This window comes from Bos indicus x Bos taurus, chromosome 5 (genome assembly GCF_003369695.1).
Source record: "Bos indicus x Bos taurus breed Angus x Brahman F1 hybrid chromosome 5, Bos_hybrid_MaternalHap_v2.0, whole genome shotgun sequence".
Classification (NCBI taxonomy): domain Eukaryota; kingdom Metazoa; phylum Chordata; class Mammalia; order Artiodactyla; family Bovidae; genus Bos; species Bos indicus x Bos taurus.
In genome coordinates this window covers 88,164,565-88,183,707 of record NC_040080.1, presented here as the reverse complement: position 1 = coordinate 88,183,707, position 19,143 = coordinate 88,164,565, and the positions used below count along the sequence as shown (strand labels likewise).

The window sequence follows — 19,143 nt, the reverse complement described above, 5'->3', positions numbered from 1 at the left end:
CCTATAAAGTGATGAGATTAGCTTCCAGGCAAGGTTTTTTTGTTTTGTTTTCTGTTTATGAATTTATTTGTTTATTTTTGGCTGTGCTGGGTCTGTTGCTGCATGGGCTTTTCTCTAGTGGCGATAGTGAGCTTCTCATTATGGTGGCTCCTCTAGTTGCAGATATAGGCTCTAGGGCATGCAGGGTTCAGTAGCTGGGGCATGGGGCTCAGTAGTTGCAGCCCTAGGGCACAAGCTCATTAGTGAAGGCGCATGGGCTTAGCTGCTCTGCATGTGAGATCTTCCCGAATCAGGGATTGAGCCTGTGTCTCCTGCATTGGCAGGCGGATTCTTTACCACTGAGCCACCAAGGAAGACTCCAAAGTTTTTTAATCTCTAAATATGTAACTGTTCACCTCTTAAAATCATTTTATTTCTTAGTCTAAGAATCTCTCTGGGTTTCAACTTTATTCTCTCCTACTCTGATGGTACATATCTTGCTCTCCCCCTTGCTTACTCTCTCTGTCTCATTATCCCTCACTTTTTCTTCCTCTTTATTCTCTTCTCAAAGCTAATTAGAGTCTCTGCAAATTTTTTCTTCACACACTTTAAGTAGCAAAACAGCTTAATGACATAGAATAGCTAAAGTTGTCTAATCCACTGATGTTCAATAATTCTCCTTGATTTCTAAGTTCTCCTTCCAGTTTCATATTCATTTGTCTTTAGACTTATACACAGTCCCTGAATGTTGAGAGAAATATCATTATGGATACTTTATGTATAATTTCCTGTTTCTTTTCCTTGATTCTCTAGTTGTTTTATTCTTTAAGTCTCTGTACTAAAGGAAGGAAGCAACAAGTCTAGGGTGGTTTCATTACAGCTTATAATGAAATAGTTAATTCACTTTAGGACTCAGCTGGAGAATGATTAGGGATGATGGAGGGAGATCAAGTCTCATAAGATGCGGGCACTATCTGGAGTTACAATCTCAGCTATGAAGTGAAATGAAGGCTATTGTCAGTATTTCCATCATTTATGGTGACTCTCATTAGTGCAGATCAACACGAATGGTCTTCTGGTAGAGTTTGTGACCTACACTGGTCTTTTGACATCACAGGGATCTGGGTTATCACAGGCATCTGCACTGATCTTTTAACATCACAGGGATCTGGGTTACCACAGGCATCTGCACTGATCTTTTGACACCACAGGGATCTGGGTTATCACAGGCATCTGCACTGATCTTTTGACATCACAGGGATCTGGGTCATCACAGGCATCTGCACTGATCTTTTGACATCACAGGGATCTGGGTCATCACAGGCATCTGAAATGCTCACCCACGGCACATCTACAACATTGGTCCAGGCCAGACCATCACTAAGGGATCCAGGTACTTCAGAGATCCTATTTCAGAAAGATATAGAAATACTGAAGTGGATCCAGTATCAAGGAGAAGGATGAAGCAAAAATAAAGCAGAAGACTGAGACAGTCAAGAGAATTTAGAATATTTCTACAATTTAACTCAACTGGATCTCTGTGGCAAGCCAGTTATTGTCAAGGCCCTCCGAGGAGCAAAAAGACTATTCAGTGTCCATCTTGCTTAAGAAAAGGGAAATAGGAAGAAACTTAAAATAGAAAAGAGGGGGGAAACAGGTAAGCCTATAGAAACACTTCTAAGTAAATCTGTAAGACATTGGGATGGGTCGCTAAACTGTAACAGAGTTATCAGCAGAGACCTCCAGGGACTCACACTAAAGACTAGTTGTCCTTCCTTAAAAGTCATTTACATCTGTCCTCATAATACCTTGATCCATATGCTTTTGTCTGGATCCATATGCTTTTCCCTACACAACTTTATTAGGTAATGGCAAAATTTATTTCCTATTGTCTCCCAATCTGATTCCTAAATTCCTCAAAGTTCATGTAGATGTGTTAGTGAAAACCATGGAGTTCCAGAATTACACCTCATATTTTAAAATCTTTAAAAGTGCCATAATTCCAGGGCATTCCTAATATGTGAAACCAGCAGGGAAAACAGTTCTTTTCTGACCATTTAAGGACTTAGTAAGGGCCTGGCCTGTCTTTCTAATGACAGGTTAGTGCAATAGAACGCAGGGTCAAGGAGACCTGCAGAACAGGGGATCTGCTCTTACAAGGCCTTTCTAGTTTCTCTTCCTTTTGTACCTAGTGAACAGACCCACTGTAGTTTCCCCTCCTTCTGACATTCCTGCTGTGAGACACCACCCAACTGGGTACAACTATTTTGTTCTCTCCCTGTACAGATAGGCAACAAAATCTTCCAAACAACCCATAATTGTGCATTCCCTCTGATCTCCAGTTGTGGATGATGGCAGTCTCACTAACAAGGATCTCTGTAAATCCTGGTTGCCCTTCTATTTTAACAGGGCTAATTCTGCCCATGGGCAGAGGAGCCTGGTAGGCAACAGTCCATGGTGTCTCAAAAGAGTCAAACATGACTGAGCAACTAAACATTAACAACACAACAATTCAGGCCTCATCCCTCATTGATTTCTGGGGCTTGTCATCCTGTCTATATTTTTGAATGATGAATGGTCCTATATTGCATCTTTTAATCTGATTTCTAAATTCATTAGTTTTACTATTCAGTAAAATGGTATATGTTCTGTCATTCTTAGTTAACAAAGAGAAATTGATTGGCCACTTTAGGGTGAACTACATATTCTCTGAGCTGGAATTAGGAGGGTGGATGCCGTTGCCTTCTTCCTGCAGGCTGCCTTTGATCTAATCTTATTTGATTAGGAGAATTTTCAGAGATGGAAGAGGGAATACAAGCCTTATAAATCCTAAGAGCTGGCTTTTAGTTCCCAGCCTTGAGAAGCAAGGGAAATCTTCACTCAATCTTCAAATAAGCCCCAATTAGTTTACACTTTTTATTGTATATAATTGATTTCTACATTACTGTGTATTGGCCATCATGGAATGGTTACCTCCAACTTATTCACACATTGTCAAATTGGGAGCAGGAATTTCTATCTTCCCTAATAAAGACTGAAGAGAAACTGCCTTTTATCACAAAATGACATATCCACTAACAATTCAGTTTACTAAAAGAACATCTTTTTATGGCTATTTTCCACCTCTTAAGGTCTCCTCAAGTTTAGATGTAATTTCAGCATTATACCTGATGTGAAACATTTGAGGGTTAACTCAGGTTCTCACTTATAGTGACTATTTTTTCTTACCAAGGATGCCTTTCTCCAAGAACAACCTTCTTTAATCTGTCAGTTGTTAGCAAATATTTTTCTTGCATCTGATATTTTCCTTTTTATTCACACTTTCCTGAGTATTTTATGATTTCATTACTCTTCAGATCCCCCAGTATTTTATTGAAGCTTGATTAGAGCTCTTAACCATATGATATTATATTTAATTTATAAAATATGCCTGTCCTTAACAGTACTGTATACTCTATCAGAACTTAACAGTGCTTAAAATATATATATTTAATATGCAGATTCAGTTTTTAAAAGATTTCAGGAACTTTGAGGATTGTTGTTCAGTCACTCAGTCGTGTCCGACTCCTTGCAACCCCATGGACGGCAGCATGCCAGGCTTCCCTGTCCATCACCAACTCCCGAAGTTTACTCAAACTCATGTCCATTGAGTCAGTGATGCAATCCAACCATCTCATCCTCTGTCATCCCCTTCTCCTCCCACCTTCAATCTTTCCCAGCATCAGGGTCTTTTCAAATGAGTCAGTTCTTCACATCAGGTGACCAAAGTATTGGAGTTTCAGCTCAGCATCAGTCCTTACAATGAATATTCAGGACTGATTTCCTTTAGGATGGACTGGTTGGATCTCCTTGCAGTCCAAGGGACTCTCAAGAGTCTTCTCCAACACCACAGTTCAAAGGCATCAATTCTTTGCCACTCAGCTTTCTTTATAGTTCAACTCCCACATCCATACATGACTACTGGAAAAACCATAGCTTTGACTAGATGGACCTTTGTTGACAGAGTAATGTCTCTGCTTTTTAATATGCTGTTTAGGTTGGTCATAACTTTTCTTCCAAGGAGCAAGCGTCTTTTAATTTCATGGCTGCAGTCACCATCTGCAGTGATTTTGGAGCCCAAAAAAATAGTCTGTCACTGTTTCCATTGTTTCCCCATCTATTTGCCATGACGTGATGGGACCAGATGCCAGGATCTTAAGTTTTCTGAATGTTGAGTTTTAAGCCAACTTTCTCACTCTCCTCTTTCACTTTCATCAAGAGGCTCTTTAGTTCTTCACTTTCTGGCATAACTGTGGTATCATCTGCCTATCTGAGGTTATTGATATTTCTCCCGGCAATCTTGATTCCAGCTTGTGCTTCATCCAGTCCAGCATTTCTCATGATGTGCTCTGCATATAAGTTAAATAAGCAGGGTGACAATATACAGCCTTGATGTACTCCTTTACCAATTTGGAAAGTCTGTTGTTCCATGTCCAGTTCTAACTGTTGCTTCTTGACCTGCATACAGAGGTCTCAGGGGGCAGGTCAGGTGGTCTGGTATTTCCATTTCTTTAAGAATTTTACACAGTTTGTTGTGATCCACACAGTCAGTCTTTGGCATAGTCAATAAAGCAGAAGTAGATATTTTTCTGGAACTGTCTCACTTTTTTGATGATCCAACATGAGGATTACAGACACTTAAAAATATAAATGTCCTAATTAATATTTTTCATTTATGCAGTGACCTGCAAAAGGAAACAGTAAATTAAAATTCATTGAGCACTTTCATATTGCAGATATTCTATGTGGTTTATGTATATATTTTTATATAAATTATGTATTTTTGATTGAAAAATTTTCTCCTAATCTTCACAACTACACAAATACAGTTTTCTTCATTTTACAGATGAGAAAACAGGTTTGTAGGAGTTGATTTTTTAAGTTTTTTTCATGAACAGCATTAAATAATGTAGAAAGTTGGAACTCAGATGGTCATTTATTCTATTATTCCTTCAACATACATATATTAAACAACTGCTATGTGTTAGGCAGTGTCCCAGGAAACAAGGATGTAAAATCTCTGGTGTTACGGAGTTCAGGAACAAATGCAATTTCAAATAGGCTGATGTGGGAAGAGTTACTGGAGACTTCACTATGGCTGCAAGAGTTGAGACTGATCTTGTTGGAGCAGTTTGTCAAATGGAGAAATACATATGAAGACTGAATTCCAAAAAGAGCACTAGTAGAGTCTTAGAGGCTTAGGAAACGACAGTATATTTGGGAAACAAAAGTTGTAAGTGGGGGTGTAGAGTGTTCTGTAGGGGAGCAGGGGAAGATAACAGTATTTAATTGCTCAGCAGGTAAAGAATCCACCTACAAGTGAAGGAGACACAGGAGATGCAGGTTAAATCCCTGGGCCAGGGAAGATCCCTTGGAGGAGGAAATGGCAAACCACTCCAGTATTCTTGCTGGAAAATACCATGGATAGAGGACTCACAACGACTCAGACATGACTGAGCACACGGCATGAAAATGGCAATATCATATGGAGGTTAGAAAGAGGGGATGGAAAGTGACTTCATGGTTTCTGAACTATGGGGTTCAGTTAATAGTGTTAACTATGGAGGAGATTAAGACAAAGAGCCATGGATGCTCCTGGGGCGCTGATAACTGTGCAGACTTCTCGCTGTTCTTTATCTTTCACTAGACCAAATCTAAACCAGACTTCCACTGAAAAATTCTCAAAACTCTGCAGAACAACTGCTTAAATGCCCATGTGAGACAGGAAGTTCCTCTAGCTACCATTTCTGGTTCTCCTGACCTTAAAAGAAATTGAAAGCCACTGCCCACCATAGCAACGGGCTTCCCTGATAGCTCAGTTGGTGAAGAATCCACCTGCAATGCAGGAGACCCCAGTTCAATTCCTGGGTTGGGAAGATCCCCTGGAGAAGAGATAGGCTACCCACTCCAGTATTCTTGGGCTTCCTTTGTGGCTCAGTTGGTAAAGAATCCACCTGCAACGTGGGAGACTTAGGTTCAATCCCTGGGTTGGGAAGATCCCCTGGAGAAGGGAAAGGCTACCCACTCCAGTATTCTGGCCTAGAGAATTCCACGGACTGTATAGTCCATGGGGTCGCAAAGAGCCAGACACGATTGAGTCACTTTCACTTCAGTTCACTTCACCATAGCAGTATTCCCCAGGATGGACCTCCTTAAGTGCCTTGAAGCTTTATTTTAGTGTCGGGTTTTTTTTTTTTTTTTAATTTCTTCACCACCTCCTGCCAATTCCACTCACAATAAAAAATGTTAGTATTCCTTCAGGGTAAGTTCTGGTTACTCATATGGCCAGAGGCACTGCCTCCCTGGTGATTCAGAATGTCATCTTTCAAACCTATGTCATTAATATTGCTATTTAGCTACTTATTGCACTCTCCTTCCCATCCCAACTCAGTTCTCTGTGTTCTTGGGTCAGTTTATTCTCCTTCTAATTGTGATGGAAATATTGGAGTACAGATCTGGAGAAAATCAACAAGGAGGCTTCTTGGCTACTTTAGGCATTGAGGGTTTTCTAGGCTTTAAGTTACTGAGTAGCCCAAGAAAAAAAACACTTACCAAGTAGTCCACCTCAAACATGAGACCTAGCATTCCTCAACACAGAGTTGGGAGCCAAAACCCCAGATAATATGAACTGCCTGGACTTCTTTGAGATATCTTGGGGGTAGCAATAATCTCAAAAGGTCACTCGCAGTGGAATTGGGTGCTCAACCATCACTCACCCACTCTCCATAGGAGACATTTTTGAGGAAACAAACAATTCTGCAAGATAAAAGAGTATGTTCATATTCAGTTTAAAGAAGACAAGTCTACAGGACTTTAGTGACATGAAATCTCTAAATCACAAGTTTTCACCCTTTGTGAGTTCCAGCTGCTTTTGATTAAATTGTGGACTTTCCAAGGAAATAGCTCTGACACACACAGTATTTCCTATAACATTTCAGAGATGAATGGACATTCTGAAACATCTATTGATTCCCCTGGGTCCATGAACCCAAGTATGAATATATTTACCTTAACAGTTTTCACCCAGAAGACATTTTTCTGCTTTAAGGTCACAAAATGAGTAATCCAAAAAGCAAAGAACTATAGTATACAGAAGAGGGACTAGGCTTCAAGCTGTGTAAGGGCTGAAATTACTAGAGAGACATTTTATTTAAAGCAACCCTGCAAAAAACAGAGGCTGAAGCTTTCTAAGAGAAGAACTTAACATGATTTTAAACAAGGCTGGTGAATTCCTGTACAACATGAGTGAACCAACCTCATCCCTAAAACAAACATACGCTACAGAATAAATAAGCAATACAATGCTCTATTATATTTTCTTTCCTGTAGTTATAAAATGATAGGAAGGCAACAGAAACATACTGGCTTAATTGTTGAATTATTCAAAAGTGTCCTGGCCCCTCTGTAAAAATGACAGGAATCAGAGTCTTACTTCATAATGAGACATTTTCCCACCAGTCTAGTCTACAGTAGCACACTTTGTTCACTGTGCTCCTGTGGTCATGGAATGTAGACATCTCTCAATTCACCAGCACTGTTCTTTGAGAATTCAACATATATGTTTATCAGCAGAATTCCTCACTCTCTCAGGATTTGTCAAACACCACTGTGGCTCACTTCGTGTTATAACCACAGCTCTATCACACTTCTTTGTTTATATTTCCATGTATGTGATAATATTACTAATAACTGGGACTTTGATGGGGTCCAATAAGTAACACTACTCCTTCCTTTACTTCTTAATCAATTGAGAAAGAAGGTAGCACCTGAATATGGGGGGTAAAATATCAACTTTATTAATACCAATACAGAAATTTGAGCAATTGGACTTACTGATGCAGAAACAGAGTTAGACAGACTTATTTCCTTGTTGCTGGCAGCTACAACACTGCCTCCCCAAACAGAGGTGGAACCTGCCCTTAAGAAGGTTACTTACTCCAAAGGCGAGGTCTAGAGGAAAGAGACAGACACATGTGCTCAGCTTTCCTTCTAAAATCAGATAACCACTCCATCTCCCCTCTATAAGATGGTGTGAATGAAGGAAGAGGGAAGGGTCAGGGGTATGTGACTACAATAGTTTCATTCATGTGGAAGGAAACATCAGGAATATGGAAGCTGTTATTCCTCACACACCCCTAATCATGCCTAACAGTGTGTTCTCCTGCCCCATTAAGTCTTTGTTTAATCAGGGATAGTGGTGTATTAAGACAATCCCATTTCTACCCTCATGTGGCTGCTCCTCTGATGCAGGTTCTTCAATGAAATTAAATCACATCATTAAATTACAATAATAAACTTGAGGTTTAAATGTGATGGTGGGTGTAAACTATTTTATAAACTAGTGTTAATTTAAATGAGATTACAGACCTCCCTTGGGCTGCAAGGAGATCCAACCAGTCCATTCTAAAGGACATCAGTCCTGGTTGTTCTTTGGAAGGAATGATGCTAGGGCTGAAACTCCAGTACTTTGGCCACCTCATGCGAAGAGTTGACTCATTGGAAAGACTGATGCTGGGAAGGATTGGGGGCAGGAGGAGAAGGGGACGACAGAGGATGAGATGGCTGGATGGCATCACCGACTCGATGAAAGTGAGTTTGAGTGAACTCCAGGAGATACTGGAGGAGAGAGGAGCTTGGCGTTCTACAGTCCATGGCGTAGCAGAGTCCTCACGATTTGGCGACTGAACAACAAAGTGAATTAAAAGACTGAAAATGGGTGTGGCATTGGCACGGATTTAGAATTCCAGGCAAAAGGAACTGCCTGATTCATCATTGAAATGGTGTGTTCAACGTGGATGACAACAGGCCAGTATGGCCAGGAATGCTGAAAAATCAGGCTGCGTGACCCAGAACTGTCTTCTCAAGCCAACGGACTTTCTGGTTCACGGTCCCGAGCTGCGAAGAGCCCCGGCCTCAAACGGGAACCTAGGCATGGTGGGGGGCTGACCTTTTGCGGAAAAGAAGCCGCCACCATGGCCGCGTTTCCCCCGCCACAGTCTCTGCCCTGGTCCCCAGTGGCATAAGAAGAGCCCACAGGGTCCGCGAAAACTCCTGTAAATGCATTAACTAAAAGCCATCCCGAAATGCGCATCCCTACTCATCTCCCAATGCGAAGCCACTAGTCGCCGGACCGCACGACCACGCTCTAGGGTTACCACACCCCGGCCCAGGGACCGAAACTGTGGGAGGGAACACCAGGAATTCTACCTAAAGTCCCGGCTCAGCCCGCCCTCAGCTGTAGCCCGGCCCTAGGTTCCTTTCATCTAAAGCCGGCGCCATGTTTCCCAGCCCGCTTTGGCGCTGCACCACTAAACTACCCAGCAGGCCTTGGAGCCCTGACCTGATTGCAGCCGCCGGAAGGGGTGGGCGTGGTCCGCGCTACGAACCTGCGGCCAATCAACTTTCCCCAGCCTCTTAGATCGCCGCTATAGCAACCAGTGAGCGCCTTCTTCTTAGCCGCCCCTCCGGGGCTGGGGAGCCCGAACCAGACCACTCTGGGAGATACCAGCTTTTCTGGGAGACTCCGCAGCCGCCCGCCCGCGCTGGTGACGCGGGCCTCAGGGTTGGGATACCCTCCCAGCTGAGTGCATTTGTTTAAATGCCACGCCCCTTTGACGGAGGATGAGATGGGATGGGGGCGGAGCAAAGCTAGAGGCTGGCTTAAGTAGGTCTTTGCCTATCACGTGAAATCACTTTAGCGCCCATCCTAGTCCGCGGATCTGTAACCTCGTTCGTTCCAGGAGACTTCGCCCGTTTCAGAGTTGCGTAACTGTTGCGTTCCTCTTCCCTCCTTTGGGCAACGGCAGTATTCTCTGAGCTTCCTTACCTCCCTTTTCAGTTACAGACTCCAGGAAACCTTCCTTGTTCCCTTGACCCTTCGGAGTTCACTGGACTTTCTTTACTGTCCCTTCATGGTTTTTTTCCTGACACTGTACTGTAATTCACTTTTCTGTCTTCCCCACTATTCTTGAGATTCATTTTTTAGTTCATAGCACATTGCCAGACTATAGGTGGTGCTATAATTCTGTTTCCTCAGTGAAATCTTAAGCAGATTCCTGCTATATTAACCAAATAAAAGCAAAGCTGTTCTGGTAGAAGTGGAGTGTCAGTGTCCAAAGCCCTGGACCTTCAAGGAAAATCCTAAGGCACCATAATTAGTGACTTAATCAGTTTAATATGTTTATATTAAACATATTATATGTTTATATATAAACATGTTTATATATAAACATATGTTTATATATAAACATATGTTTATATATAAACATATTATATTATATAAACAGTTTATATGGCTTACCCAGGACACGGAAACTAAACGTACCTAGAGCCTCCCAGAACACCCTTAAAAATCTCATTTGGGGATTTCAAATCTGATTACACGTGTTTATTTTTATTTTCCAGTCTAAAGACCTAGATAGCTATTTCTCTCTTCAGTTTAATTTCTTACCCTCTTCACCCAGCTCTGGGCTTTGAGGCTAAGCTGTATGGACCACATCAACAGATTCCCTTACCTCTGATTTTCTATTGGATTAAGCCAATGATAGCCATTCCCTTCTTCAGGGGATCTTCCCCACTCACGGATAAAACTGGAGTCTCGTGTGTCTCCTGCATTGGCAGACAGGTTCTTTACCAACTGAAGCACTGAGGAAGACGTATCTAGTGTTTAGAATTGTGTTTAAATATACCCTCGGAAAATATTTTGTAGGCATGTATTCTTAAATGTAGTCAACTACCCCTGGGCTTCCCTGGTGGCTCAGATGGTAAAGCATCTGCCTGCAATGTGGGAGACCTGAGTTCGATTCCTGGGGTGGGAAGATCCCCTGGAGAAGGAAATGGCAATCCACTCCAGCATTCTTGCCTGGAAAATCCCATGGACGGAAGAGCCTGATAGGCCATAATCCATGGGGTCACAAAAAGTCAGGCATGACTGAGTGACTTCACTTCACTATTCTTAAATGTACTCTAAAGCTACTGTTTTATGCCTCATTCTGTCCCTTACTTTTTCACTGAGCACCGTTTTTCATCTCCCTCCACGCTACCAGATGCTAGCATTTACTCTGTTGCTGCAGTTTGATGCCTGCTATTCCATGATGTGCAGTATTCACTCACAATATTGTATCTATCCATGCCTCCACTGATGAACACCCACGTTGCCCACAACTCCACTCCACTACAAATAACCTGGTAAGAACATTTTCCTATTAGTCCCCTACTGGACCTGTAAGGAATCTGTTTTATATTTCTTAGGAGAGGAATTTCTGGGCCATATCAATGTATTTAATGTATCCGAGTTATACCAGATTGCTTTCCAGAAGTGATGCGATCAGTCTTGCAGCAGTGCAAGTTTCTATATTTCTACATTCCTGACATTAGTAATTATATGGATTTCTGATTTTTGCTCTTTTGATAGATGTGAACTGATACCTCATTGTTGGTTTACTTTGTATTTGATTACTAATGATTTTGATCAAATTTCCATATCCATGTTAGTGTTTTCTGTTCTTAAATTGCCTGTTGATATTATTTGAAACTTTTTTTCCTATCAGGTTACTGTCTTTTCCCTGTTCATTTGCAGGAGTTCCATATATGTTCTAGGATGATATTACATCTTTGTTGGTTTTAGACAGAACACGTTTTTTCTTCATTTTACCATCTGCGAATTGTCCTTGTCCATAGTGCCCTTTATAGAACATAAGTCTTTGTTTTGTAATCAAATTCCTCAGTTTTTGCCTTATGGTTTGTGCTTTTGAAAGCATTTGCATATGTGGACTACTTTCTTAGTTATGCCTCCTCTGTGCCGGGCATCTCTAAATCTGAGTTCCCTGGAGGCATCTCTGTAATCCTTGCATCAACTCCTCTTCATTAGACTCCAAAATATTTGCATTGACTGAGTTTTATTCTTAAGAGAATCACATGTTCCTTTATCCTTGTCTCCCATAAAATCTCAGGTTATGAATATTGTATCATTTAACTATTTGAAGTTAAGCTTCCCGTAATCCTGGACACACATCTCACCTTACCTCCTTGGCTACTAGGGAGAACTAAAATGGCCTAGTACTGTCTTTCAAGATTTCCTTCACTCTCATTCCACTTGATGAAATTCGTCTTTTGGGGGTCAAAATTAGACCTTGAGTTGCAAACTCTTCTCTGCCATCATCTTCCTTATGAAAGATGATATTACACTAAATCAACATGCCTCTCAGTCCTGGATTTTGGTTTTATGCTGGTTTCATGATTTGTTCCTGGAACCTTTAATCCAGTTTATCTGTTTGGAGAGGCTCTAGCACATTCTTCCAATGATATCACTTATTTTCTTCTCCTTTATCTTCACCTAAATAATTCCTTTCTTCTTTCCACTCTCAAAGACATAAAATCCCATAAAAGACTCTATTTTCTTGATGTAAAGTACTACTTTGACTTTCTTTCTATCATTTCTTTTGTTTTTATTCCTCCTACTTACTCCTTTAGATCTCTTTTCTTCTTTCCTTCCTTCTCTTCCTGCCCATTTTCCCCCTCCTTTCCATTCTGAATTTTACAAATACTGAGGGCCAGGGCTGCCTTTCTGTAGATCATAGCAAAGAAGCTACTTCTGTCTCAGAAGCAAGTTCCCCACAAATATGTGATATGTGTCACTTGACTGGCCATTCCTTTCCAGTTGCACATCAGAACCCAGTTCTGTTTCTTCAGAACAATGTACTGCACCTTTTTTCACTGACACGGTCCAGGCATAGAAAGCTTGGTAGGCCCCATCCTACCAAGTTTATTTATCTACATGACATTTTATTTTCCTGTGTAAAAACTCATTGTATTTTATATTACTTGTACTTTGAGCACTGGTGTAGAGGCCATATGTACTTTTTTGTCCAACCCTTTCTACTTACTTTTTCAAGAGAATTGTAGGATGCCACCTCAGCTACTGCTTTTCTTCCAGTGTTATATTTGATGTCCTCTGTAGTATAAAATTTTTTGAACATTTTTTTCACTGTTTTCTCCATTTTATCTTGTCATCCCCTCCCACCCATTGACTCCCAACATACACACACACACACACACACACACACACCATTCCCATTTTGAAACTGAAGTGCTCTTAATTGCTCATAGAAAAAATTTTCTGAAAAGCACTCTATTCCAATTCAAGAACACATCATACCCTCATCTTTAGGCTGAGAGCAAGGTAAGAACATGGACCTTGACTGCTTGGAGTCTGCCCCTGTGCCTATCACTTCCCATGAGACAAGTTGGCAATTGGTAAATACTTGCTGGTAGATGGATTCAGTCATGGTCCCCTTCTTGGATGTGTTTTTCCATCATCCTTATAAGAATTATTTACCTACTCAAAAATGAATTTTGAATTTCCCTTTTTATTCTCAAAGTAGACTTCAAGCCACCATAATCTTCCCTTAGCATATTGTAACTACTTATAGCAGAGTAAGATGCAGAACCATTTAATAAGGGAAAAAAAACCCTGATTTCAGACAAACATGGTTCTGGTTGTAATGCTGTCATTGATTGTACAAGTTTGCACATATCATTCCATCTAATACTTTAGTTATAACCAATGATATAATGTTTATTCACTATAAACCCTCTTAAAAGGATACGATACATTTTTATGAAGTAGTTGAGATAGAAATAAGGTAAATTCCGCTGACCAAAGGGTCTAAGTGTGAGAGAAACTATTTTATAAGAAAAAGAATTTGCTTGTTATTCTATAACAGGCAGGAGTGGGAAGAGAGCAAGAGAAGGATAGGGTGGAGAAGCCTGTGAAAGGCATAAACTCCTCAGTGGGAACTTTCCTTGTGATCACTCCCCTATTCTTGAATGAATGTGAGTGAGTGTGTGTGTGTGTGTGTGTGTATTCAAGTTTACAGTAAAATTTTTATATGCCTAATAAGATCATATTTCTTGTTGAAACTAGTGAAAGTGCTGTTTTATGTGTCCCGTAATTGATAAGGAGGCAGCTTGCATGACCTTGGGGGTGTGGATGCAGAGGGAAGGAGAAGCACAATAGACCATAAAACATGCAGAAACTGTATTGCATGCTGTGGAATTCCCAGATTCTGGAATTGAAATTTGGGCCAGACTTAATCAGATTACTAAGAAACATGAGTAGTCTCTTCAAACATAGGAGTTATACATAAAGTGGCGATATGGTCATCACTAAGGTTTCTTTCAGCAATAACATTTTTGAAGACTCTAAGAAATAGTGACCTTTTTCTCAGCTCTAAAATCCTGTAATTTTTCATTTGTCTATTTAAGACACATTTAGACACTTTAGTGATATTAAAAAGTTCATTTTCTAAATAAGCTCTTTAAATAATGAAACTTTAAAATATGTGATAACAAAGCATGGTGATAGTTGAATTGGCAGTATTTTCTCTTTCTTTATGGTGCCTAGAATAATGACATGCCACACAATCAGTACTGCCTTAAAGTCAATATAATAAGATTCAGAAACTATAAAAATTAGAAGGCAGTTCCAGCTCTCAAGATATTCATAACTTGGAAGGGGGAATAACAAGCATAAAGAATAGGAGAAGTGAGGAAAAATACAATAACTGTCCCTCAAAGAGGTGTAAAAAATAAGATTTGTGTGTTTAAGAAAGAAACAGATCACATTAGGAAAGGCTGCATGGAGGAAGTAGCCTTTGAGAAGGGCCTCAAAAAACAGATAGGATTCCAACTGGCAGAGATGAGATGGAGTAGGAATAATAGCAAAAAATTAGCGTCAGGAATATGGGCACTTCTAGAGAATGGTGAATAAGCACATTTTGATTCAAGGGTTTATTAACCATTTCTGGCTTTAAGAATATTATGAAAGCTATGAACCCAATTCCTAGAAATAAAAGCACAAATTTCATAATCAAAAAGTTTTTGTATACTCTTTCTGGAGATTTCCCATTACAGGTAGCATAAGGGAGAGGAGAGGAAAGCAGCCTTGGAGTATATCCCATGAGAGCTGGTGCAGGTGATCAAGGCTGCAGAAGACTCTTTTCTGAAGGAGAAATTTGGACCTGACTGCATTTGGGAAGAATGGTAAAAGAAATGGAATCAAGATTCAGGGGGACACAGGGACACATCTAGTTTAACTCATCCAGAGATTAAAAGAGCTATGATACCTTAGGGAATCATTTCTAGCTGACTGGATGATACAGGTTTGTGGCTGATGTTATGGTGTCTAGAAAAGGTACCTAGGAAATGAAATGTTTGGCTTTAAAAGTATGCCAGGACCTGACTGGGGAGTTTAACTACCCCCACTGTATTTTACGCTTAATTCAGGAAAGAATGGGACATGATGCAGATTTCTGAGGAGAATGAACATTCACAGCTGTGGTTTAGGAAAATGAATATTCAGAGCTTTGGTTTAGGAAAATCAATCTTAAGGGTTATGGGTGTGTGGGAGGCCAAGGCCATTTAGGAGTTCATTGCAGTTGGCTTTTATATCCTTTAAATACATCCTATTTATTCAGTTCCCCTTCTGTCCTCGCCACCCACTATTTGCAGAGCCAGGACTTCAGTAAGCATTTGGTGGTGCTTGCTGAATTGAAAATCGTAAATTTACTTTGAGGGTCCCCTTGTAATGTCCCTATTACTCACCAGATAGCACCATTACAGGATTACTTATAGATCAGGCTTCCTTCTAAAGCACAGTGCTTCCAAGCAGAATGTTTCTTTGAGGGAATCACCTTGGGACAATCTAGAGGTGAGGGGCAGGGGGTTGGCAGTGGAGTGGATGGTAGCTAGAATGAAAAATTCAAGAATTCTCTTTCTACACTGTAAATCAACTAAACCTCAACTTTTAAAAATATTCCTTTTGTACTTTTACATTTTATTTCTTATTGTAACAGAGTATCTTGGCTGAATTTCTATTCCTAGGCATATAGATGGCGAAAGATGCTTAGAAAAACCTGCCTTTTCAAAGATGCAAGCAGTTTTCTGTCTTGTAAGAAGTATTAGACTCAAATATATCTGGGAAAGAACTGTCCCTTAGTTCTGGGAATACTTCTAGGTGAGCCATTTTGTTATACATATCAAGCTGAGACCATACGCTGGTGAAATTGAGGCCACCTAAAACTGTATATTTATGTTGCAAGCCAGTTTGCATCTTAGAAAAATAATGATTTCTCTAAGACAGATTTTAGTTGCACCATGCTAAAGTTATAGTTTATTTCTATGAAGTTGTATGTTTTCATTTTGAGATTCAGACCTAACCCCTGAGAAATTTCCTAACGCGATAGGAGGGCCAGAAACAAAGACTTCTGACTACGTACATGCAGCTTTGTGTTCAGCTCAGACCTGAAGTGCAGCACAAAGCTATAAGGGCACCGGGACCATCGCCTCACTGCTGCACATCAGCACTGCCCTGACAAATTCCCAAGTACTAGAAGACTTGCATGTAATGGTAGATAAGATTCTTAGCACCTTGTAATGGATGCCAATATAATTTGAATTCGTTGAATAAAGTGGTGAGTAATCAGATTTATGCAGACTTCAATTCAGTATAGGAAATACTCTAGAGGCCCCAGGAGGCAAAGGTGTTATCAGTTCAGGCAGGGTCATTTCTTCTTTGGTATTTTTTCAAATTAAAAAGCCTCATTACCATTTATTAATAGGTGATTCTTACCTTTTTACTTAGTTCTTACGTTTTAGAATTAAATTGAAATAATAGATCTCTCTAGAGACTATACATACACAGTTTTGCATTCAATTTAAAGGGGTTGGGGCCCCCTGAAATTCAACAGTGACCCCATGCATGAGTCCCAGGGTTAGAAATCTCATGTGAAACTGATTCATCAGATGCATTATAAGGAAGAAATGCCAGAGGAGAGTGGGGAGTCTGAAGAAGTGGGGAAGGAGGTGGGAGAGAAACCTGTGCTGTGTCCCTCTGGGATGTTGGTACAGGTCACTGAAGACAGTTGAAGAACTGCTTTTTCTGGGGAGATTTTTACCTATGTGGACTTGAGAGGAATCTCTAGAGACATTCTGGGGGCGCTGGGCTAGGGGACTGATGACACATTTTGGATAGTAGGCATAGGAAGAATTGAATTGGCGTCAAGGGTTAAAGGGCTCAACCAGACCATTCTACAGGTGCTGAAGGGCTAATGTGCCTTGAGATTCACGTCATACTCTGCAGAATCTGAGCTACAGGCAACAGGGAAGAGGCATAAGAGTGGGGCTGTGTCAGGGTATATCTGGGAACATCAGCTTCTTCCTCTAAAGAAGCATGTGCAGAAGGCCATCTTCTCTGTGCCATTGTATTATCGCCCACTAGACTCTGAAAGGTCACTAACCAAAACCAACTCGGGAATTACTTGTTCCAACTGAGAAGATGAAAACTGAGTAAAACTAACATTACTTCCTTTTCAGGACTCTTAACACTCTTGATTGAGGACATAAAGGATTCCTTTCTCTGAAGATGAAATAGAGCAGTTAGTGGAGTGGGTTCCCATCTAGGGTTAAGTCAGAAGATCTGGGTTTAAGTCCTGGTTATGCAACGTACTAGCTGTATGACCTTGACTAAGTCTTGGAGTCTATTTCTGGAACTGTTAAGTGAAAATAATAATAGTGCCTACTTCATATGGTCATTGGGATATAAAATTTGGCACAATGTCTGGCACAGAGTAAGTGTTCAATATATGATGGCTATCATTGTTTTTGGTGTTGAATGCTGGAACTGTAACAGAAAACTATCTTCCAGCCCTCAGGGACACTTCCTCGCTAATATACTTTAGCTGCCCTCTCTAAGGCCCCAGCACATACTCCCTAACCACTGAACAACTCAAGCCATCCTCTGGTCATCCTATGTGTACAAAAGTTGCCTTTAAGACCTTTTTGACCCATAATTACAGGACATTTATGAAGAAAGTCCATGTAAGCTTGGGAATCTCATCATCCCCTTGACTGCCCTGAATGATAAAAGAGTTTTTTAGGTAGGGAAGGATTATATTAAACTAGAACCTTCCCTAAATGTGTTTTCCCAGAGGAGCCAGTCAACACCATCACCCCCTATCCCGAGAGCTGTAAGAAAACTAACATTTGCATAAGATTTCTCAGGTGTCTCATTATTTTTCTCAAAAATTTTTGTCCCCATTTTACACAGACAGAAACTGAGTCTCAAGCAAGGAACCAAGTCTCAAGCAGTCATTTACTATTGGATCTGAGGCTCATTGCCAGTGCTATTTCCACATCTCAGCATCACAGCTGCAGAAACACACATACATATATACACATACCTACATGCATACATATACACATTTGTAGGTGCAAGCATACACACACACACACACACACACACAGCACCCCAGCTCACTATTCTCCCAAATTTTGTTTGAAGCAGTCTTAGGAAGGCTCCAGTGCCCAAGGGAGCAGACTAGAGCTGATGTCAGGCTAAGCTCCGAGGGGAACACCTTACCAGCATTCTCCACTAGAGGCCTGAGGCAGTTTTTGTGGTTTCCTTTGTGATGTGTCAACCCTTCCCTGGTGGCTCAGAGGATAAAGCGTCTGCCCGCAATGCGGGAGACCCGGGTTTGATCCCTGGGTTGGGAAGATCCCCTGGAGAAGGAAATGGCAACCTACTCCAGTATTCTTGCCTGGAGAATCCCATGGACAGGGGAGCCCGGTGGGCTACAGTCCACGGGGTCGCAAAGAGTCGGACACGACTGAGAGACTTCACTTTCACTTCCCTTTGTGATGTGTCACTCTGCCAGAGATCCCAGGCAATCCCTCCTGAACAATGCCCCCTCCCTACCCCTCCCATGAAACAGGTGTCATGCCTACCATTCTAGGACTCCACTTTGGAAATCATCTCCTGGGAACCAGGTGCCCCACTGAAATCTCCTGCACATCTGGAGTTCTGGCTACTAAAAAACCCTTGTTTGGGAATCTCAACGTGTACCCTCTCCTTCCTCAGTCCAGCTTGAGGTCAAGGTCCAGGACGGAAGTGACAGCAGGTTAAGATGGCAATGCATATCCCAGTCAGGGTAGGGACAGTCAACTCCTTGGAACCAGAGGCAAGAAGAGAGGAGGGAAGGCATGGTCCCTGTAGTTCCCACTAAGCCTGTGTCCATGCAGTGGGTCCAGAAGCCCCACCCTGCCATTGCCCTAGTACCAGTCAGCAAG

General features: G+C 41.2%; 1 long non-coding RNA gene across 2 annotated transcripts; it reads right to left on the bottom strand.

The window, feature by feature from the left end:
- Window positions 1–4,662: 4,662 nt before the first annotated feature.
- On the bottom strand, window positions 4,663–10,091 carry LOC113893062. Of its 2 annotated transcripts, none has more exons than XR_003511217.1 (3): window positions 9,359–10,091; window positions 6,571–6,774; window positions 4,663–4,703 (listed from the first exon to the last, which is right to left on the bottom strand). It is a non-coding gene; the product is annotated as an uncharacterized LOC113893062 (long non-coding RNA). The 2 variants fall into 2 exon arrangements; XR_003511218.1 differs by having other exon boundaries at window positions 9,405–10,080.
- Between the last annotated feature and the right edge of the window lie 9,052 nt (window positions 10,092–19,143).